This window comes from Lolium perenne, chromosome 4 (assembly GCF_019359855.2).
Source record: "Lolium perenne isolate Kyuss_39 chromosome 4, Kyuss_2.0, whole genome shotgun sequence".
Classification (NCBI taxonomy): Eukaryota; Viridiplantae; Streptophyta; class Magnoliopsida; order Poales; family Poaceae; genus Lolium; species Lolium perenne.
This window is the reverse complement of record NC_067247.2, coordinates 303231360-303237605: the sequence shown is the minus strand read 5'-3', so window position 1 is coordinate 303237605 and position 6246 is coordinate 303231360. Positions and strand designations below refer to the sequence as shown.

General features: G+C 39.0%; 1 long non-coding RNA gene across 3 annotated transcripts; it reads left to right on the top strand.

Annotated features, from left to right (window-relative positions):
• The first annotated feature begins 496 nt into the window (after positions 1 to 496).
• On the top strand, positions 497 to 5408 carry LOC127295981 (uncharacterized). 3 transcript variants are annotated; one of them, XR_011743768.1, is made up of 4 exons: positions 497 to 724; positions 857 to 960; positions 3923 to 3961; positions 4554 to 5408. It is a non-coding gene; the product is annotated as an uncharacterized lncRNA (long non-coding RNA). The 3 variants fall into 3 exon arrangements; XR_011743767.1 differs by lacking the exon at positions 3923 to 3961 and having other exon boundaries at positions 509 to 724; XR_007848202.2 differs by lacking the exon at positions 3923 to 3961 and having other exon boundaries at positions 516 to 724; positions 4800 to 5408.
• Positions 5409 to 6246: the final 838 nt, after the last annotated feature.

Here is a 6246-nt window from a genome sequence, read left to right as displayed (position 1 = left end):
GCCTTTTTTAGATAACTAGCACAGCGGCCCTCGCAAATGCGAGGGCTATCATCTTTATTTTTCTTAGAGAGATGGCAATTGTGCGGGGTGTCAAAAATTTTCATGAAAATACATTTATTGATTTTTTTGTCCACATTGTTTCATGGCTTGTAATATATTTTAGAGCGACATTTCTTGCTAAATCTATATCACTTGCGTATAAAATGTACTCTCTCTGTCCCACGAAACATGTCGAAAGTTTATCAAATTTTGAGTGTATCTAGACACTAAATAATAATAGATATATCCAAATTTTTATAAATCTTCGACATATTTCGTGGGATGGATGGAGTATTCAAAATTAAATTCACAAGGTGAGAATTTGTATATATATATATATACAGTTAGATAGACATACACAAATAGTCAAATAGTGGAGGATGGACTACATCACCGATTCAGTGTAGAAATAAAAAGTTCTTGATACACATTAAAATCAAGAAGAATACTTTGTGGCACCCCTTTGCCTACATTACACGTGTGAGTCCCCAATCCTCACAGTCCAACTTCCGACTATTTGGTTCTCCAACTGTGTTGTCCAAATCTGTGAGGTGAGGCGCTCTCTATTACCAAATCGCCGCCGTTCTCGCTATTGTCCGTCGCCTAGGACCAGTGCGTGAGGTGCTGCTGCTATAGGTGGATGTCCTTGCGACCTAGCTCCCGGTGAGCCGAGGAAATTTTGATGGTAAATTTATTCGGCAAAGACTCCAATCTGGATTCATTTATTTCTTGCCTAGGATCCCCAATCTTGGTAGCTCCGGCAGCCAGGGGCTTTACGGCCAGGCAGCTGACGGTAAGCATTATGTTGTTTTTGCAGTTTTGCATCGGAGTGTCCGTTGGTCTGGGAGGCTACTATTTGGAGGAGATTAAGGTGTTGGTGCGTATTGTGGGTTGGACTCGTGAGGACATGGTCCTAAATTGGTATGAGATGCTCTGAGCTTTCTTTGATTTTCCAGTTCCTAGGTCGAACTATTTGGTTATCTTGCAATTTTTTCAGTTCCCAGATACACATATGTTATTCCATATTTATGTTGATCCAAATTAGTAGTACTTCATTGTTTGCTGTTATAATTACTCCCTCCATTCCATGAAGGTTGTTTGAATTTCGATAAATCTCAGACAACCTTTATAGGACGGAGGGTCTCATGATTTCGAATTCCAGGATATTTAGGCTATTTAAGAACTATTTTCAATATAACATGTTGACATCTTCACTTAAGGTAATGCTTTGCACACAGTGTCATAGCTATGATAATTTTGTCCTCTCCTTCTAGTTGGTCCATGATATATTCATTACTTTTCCTGACAATTTCGTTTCTTGGACATAAAATTGCTCTTTCTTCCAAGAAATCTTGGTCACGATATCTTTGCCGCAAATTTTGATAGGTGCATTCCACTATTGTTTTCCTTGGGTCACTTCCCTTATTTAGTAGTATGCACTTGGTATTTTAATTCATTCCTCGCCTTCTGGTGATGTGGTTGTTCCATTCCCAATATTCAAAATCAAGTTGGCAAAATCTTTTAACTGTGTTTTCTCTATCTCGTTTTCTGCCATGCTAGTTAGTCTCGTGTTCTTTGTGAGTTTTAATATTTCGAAGTGTTTCCAGAGATAGGACCTTTTAATGGATGTGTTGACCATGTTGTGCCTTCTCCCCTTTGGTAGAACAGCGAGAATCTAGCGAAAGTCCCCTCCTAGAACCACTGTCATGCCGCCGAATGGGTTTTTGCTATTGTTTTCATTCTTATGCCTTAGTATATCTCTCAGTGTTCTGTCAAGCGCAGAACGGGGAGAGTCTAGCGAAAGTCCCCTCCTGGAACCACCGTCATGCCACCGAATGGTTTTTTGCTACTGTTTTCATTCTTATGCCTTAGTATATCTCTCAAGGTTCTATCAAGCGCCTCAAAACATATCTTATTTTCCATTGGAGCCTCATCACATAGAATAAGTGCTATTTTATTTATTAGCTCTGCCAAGTGTGTGCCTTGCTTGACTCTTCAGTATGTATTAGAGGGATATGGAACCTTGAGTGTGATGTCCTACCTTCCTGGAGAAGTAGCGCCGCAACTCCACATGATGCCACTGCTAGGACTATCTTTTCTTTGGAAGGCAATTTTGTTGTGATTGGTTTCCATAGGTATATCTTTCCAGTACCACCGTATCCATCCACAAAATTCTGTTTTCCCAAATTCTTGTCTACTGATTCTATTATGTTGTCAAATGCATTCTGATGTTTTGAGTTGAGATTATGAAATATTCCTAGATGTTCATCTTTTAGCTCATGTTTGTTGTAGTTCATCTATTCATTGAGTAGCATGTTTCCAAGTTCTTTTAGGCCTGAAAAGTTTACCAGTTCTATTCTCGGGTATTCCTTAAGGGTCTTTCTAGCCTCTCTCATGATCTTTTCTATTTATAGCAATGCATTGTCTTTCTTTTGTTTTTCCGTTGGGCGCAGCATAGTATAGTTCAGTAATTTTTTCTCTGTCTGTACTCCATGTCTTCACTTAGAACTTCCCAACATGTTCCCCACAAAGTTTTTGGATCTTTAACCTCACAGTGGCATAAAATGGTTGTGAAAAGTTGTTGTAGCTGATTTCCAGTTGCCCAGCTTGATGCCTCATTGATGCAGTCAATCCACTCTTTGTCATCATCAAGAAACCCTAATGCTTCCGTGTATGATGTGTGGACCACTCCATTAACAGTCCTGATGTCTTTGAAAGATGTGCATCCTTTGACCTTTGACAACATTACTTCCCCCTGCTCTATGTATCTGCCCCCATTACGCCTTCTATATACTGGGTATCCGTCTTCATCTATGGTTTTATTTCTGTTGAAGACTTCAGGAAATTTAGTATGCATGTGTTATCAACCATCTATGGTGAGTTTTGTATTGGCCATCAAGAAGTTCTCAACAGCTGCATATCCTTCTGGATCAACTTCCTTGTTTGGGATTTCTGCACTTGTTATCTTATCTACCTGGTCTGGTTCTGGATATTCGTACTGCTTTTCCTCTTTATCAAGAAACATTACTATGTGGGCGTGTGGGAGGCCTCTTTTTTGGAACTCTATTGTGTATATAACTGCAATTAAGACAGTAGTTGTTAGTTAATGTATATAGCAATATATTCAGCAATTTAGTAGTATAAGTTGGAGATCATTACTTGCGAGCGTGTAAGCATAGACCAATTGTTGGCTTGTTGTTCCCTACACTCCTGGTTCTTTCTTCATATCAGAAAATTTATCCGCATCGTTCACACTTGCAAGTCGATTTTCTGAAGTTCCAAATTTTCATATCCATACTTTTTGGTGACCTATTTAATATTTAGCATCATCTTTTACATTATTATTGTTCCATGCCTGAATATGTAATTTGTGCAACTTGAAATATTTTACCTCTTTCTCTTGGGAGCTTTTCTAGCACTTCGTCTACATTGGTTGGATGCTCAACTTTTCTTTTACGACTTGGTCTCGCTTTTGTACCTTTTTCCATTGAATGACTTTCCATGTGTAATGTTGACGCAAAAGTAAAAGTGCTAATTTCTTAAGAATGGAGGAATACCATAATATGATAAAATATGTGGAGAACTGCCTCTCTTGGTTCAGAGTTTGTTCATTAGGCACAATAGTGCATTCTGGTACACATCTCCATGTACTACTATAGGCCTTTCCCTTTTTCTTGTCCTGAATTTTCTTTATCCTCGTCATTTTGACTCCTTCTCTGTATTGACATGAGTAATCTCAAAAAATTCAGGTTTGTTGCTGAATAGTATTATTTGTCTAGTTAATGAACGGTTAAAAAAATAGTCTACTGAATTGTAGTTGTGGCAATCATGTGATATCATGTTTACTTTTGTTCACATAATTAATGCTCTATCTGCTTGCTAGGAAATTTAACGTCAAGGACACGGGAGCCATGATATTATGGTAACATGTATAATTAATGCTCTATTTGCATGCTAGGACATTTACCATCAAGGACGCGGCCACCTGTGTTTCGATATTATTGTAACATGTCACTGCTAGGTAGCATGTGAAAAATCAAAATATCACTGCCCTAAAATTGTTAGGATTAGTAACATAATAATTACCTTGACAATTTTATTGGTTTTGAGCATCTTGGCCGTTTTCTCATATGTCTTGCTATGCGCCTCGCCTTTTTTCTTCATCGAGTATTCCTGTACAACATTGAAAGAATAAATATAAATTTTTATTTTTATGAGAATATCAAGCTATAGAAATCACATATATAGTTAGTACAAAATATTCTGAGATGAATCGTCCAAATTTAATGATTTTGCCTGAAGTTGTAAAAATCGCATGCGTATGAACTTTAAATTGTGGCAAACACATCGCCGTATATTTTTGGATCTTGGCCCTTCTTTTCTGCAAGATGTTATAGAAGAAGAAAATAGTCCAAACTGAATGATTGCAATCAAAGCTGTAAAAATTGCATTGATCTAGCTAGCTGTATTTAGATTGATAGAACGGAGATTCACCTAATCTTTGGGATGTACAGGTTTTGCGTGCGTTGGATGTTGAGCTGATCTTTGGGAAACAGGGAGCCGCCAGAAAAGCGCTTGACTTGCTGCAACTTATCGCCGTATATTTTTGGATCTTGGTCCTTCTTTTCTGCAAGATGTTAGAGAAGAAGAAAATAGTCCAAACTAAATGATTGTAATCAAAGCTGTAAAAATTGCATTGATCTAGCTAGCTGTATTTTGATTGATAGAACGGAGATTCACCTAATCTTTGGGAAGTACAGGTTTTGCGTCCGTCGGATGTTGAGCTGATCTTTGGGAAACAGGAAGCCGCCAGAAAAGCGCTTGACTTGCTGCAACTTGCAAGGCCAAAAGGATTGTCAATTCGTCGGATATTGACGTTGCTCTATCAGAAACGGCCGAAAAGGCACCTGAATTGCTGCAAGGCCAAAAGCATCGACGAAAATTTACCTGACCTCGAGGATAATCTCTGGGAAGCAGGAAGCCGACGCCGGGGATATGTGGAAACATATGTTGATGTTCATCTCTAGGAAGAAGGAAGTAGAAATCCAGGATATGTGAAAAGGGTCTCCGCCTACGTATAGATGACCTGCTGTTTGTAAAAAAAATCTGGGATATGCATATGCAAGATGTCTATGTTGCTAACCACGTGATCTTATTGGACTCTTATTTAATTGGACTCTTATATTTCTATCATGAGGAGCGTGAGGAGTCCTGGAAGGCCGAGGAGTCGTGACATGTTAGTCACGTTGTACAATCTGTCAATTCGCGTTTGTAATCAAAGCTGTAAAAATTGCATTGATCTAGCTAGCTGTATTTAGATTGATAGAACGGAGATTCACCTAATCTTTGGGAAGTACAGGTTTTGCGTCCGTCGGATGTTGAGCTGATCTTTGGGAAACAGGACATCGGCACAAAGGGCTATCACCTCGCATGAGCACCTCAGCTTCTTCTACAGTCCAAGCATCCGCGACGCGACACCGTCCATGACGCTCCCGCTACGACTGCGGGGGAGTGTCAACCTTCTGGGTTCCACTTCGGTTTATCTCTAGTCTGATCGTCCACGTCGTTCATGTTGTTCACGACGCTCCCGCTACGACTGCGGGGGAGTGTTAGAGATATATTCCGTGTACGTATAAACGGATAGTCTAGGATAGAGATAATACTTTCGTGTCTTGCCTTGCACTCCAAGATGATCCATGTACGCCTATATATACTCGCCCATGAGGCTCAATAATACATCCAATATATTCCGCCAATCTCTCTCCCTCTCTATCGTTCTACAGATGGACTTGCAGGTATTTCATGATTTGTTTCTATACAGATATGTTACCTTAGAGTACATAGAAAGTTAATACAATCTCTTTTAGTCCATGAAAATCTGCATCCATGCTTACACTTCTTATATGCAAGTATGCAACGATGTTCAATATTTTCTATAAAGCATGGTCATGCCTTTTTTAGATAACTAGCACAGCGGCCCTCGCAAATGCGAGGGCTATCATCTTTATTTTTCTTAGAGAGATGGCAATTGTGCGGGGTGTCAAAATTTTTCATGAAAATACATTTATTGATTTTTTTGTCCACATTGTTTCATGGCTTGTAATATATTTTAGAGCGGCATTTCTTGCTAAATCTATATCACTTGCGTATAAAATGTACTCTCTCTGTCCCACGAAACATGTCGAAAGTTTATCAAATTTTGAGTGT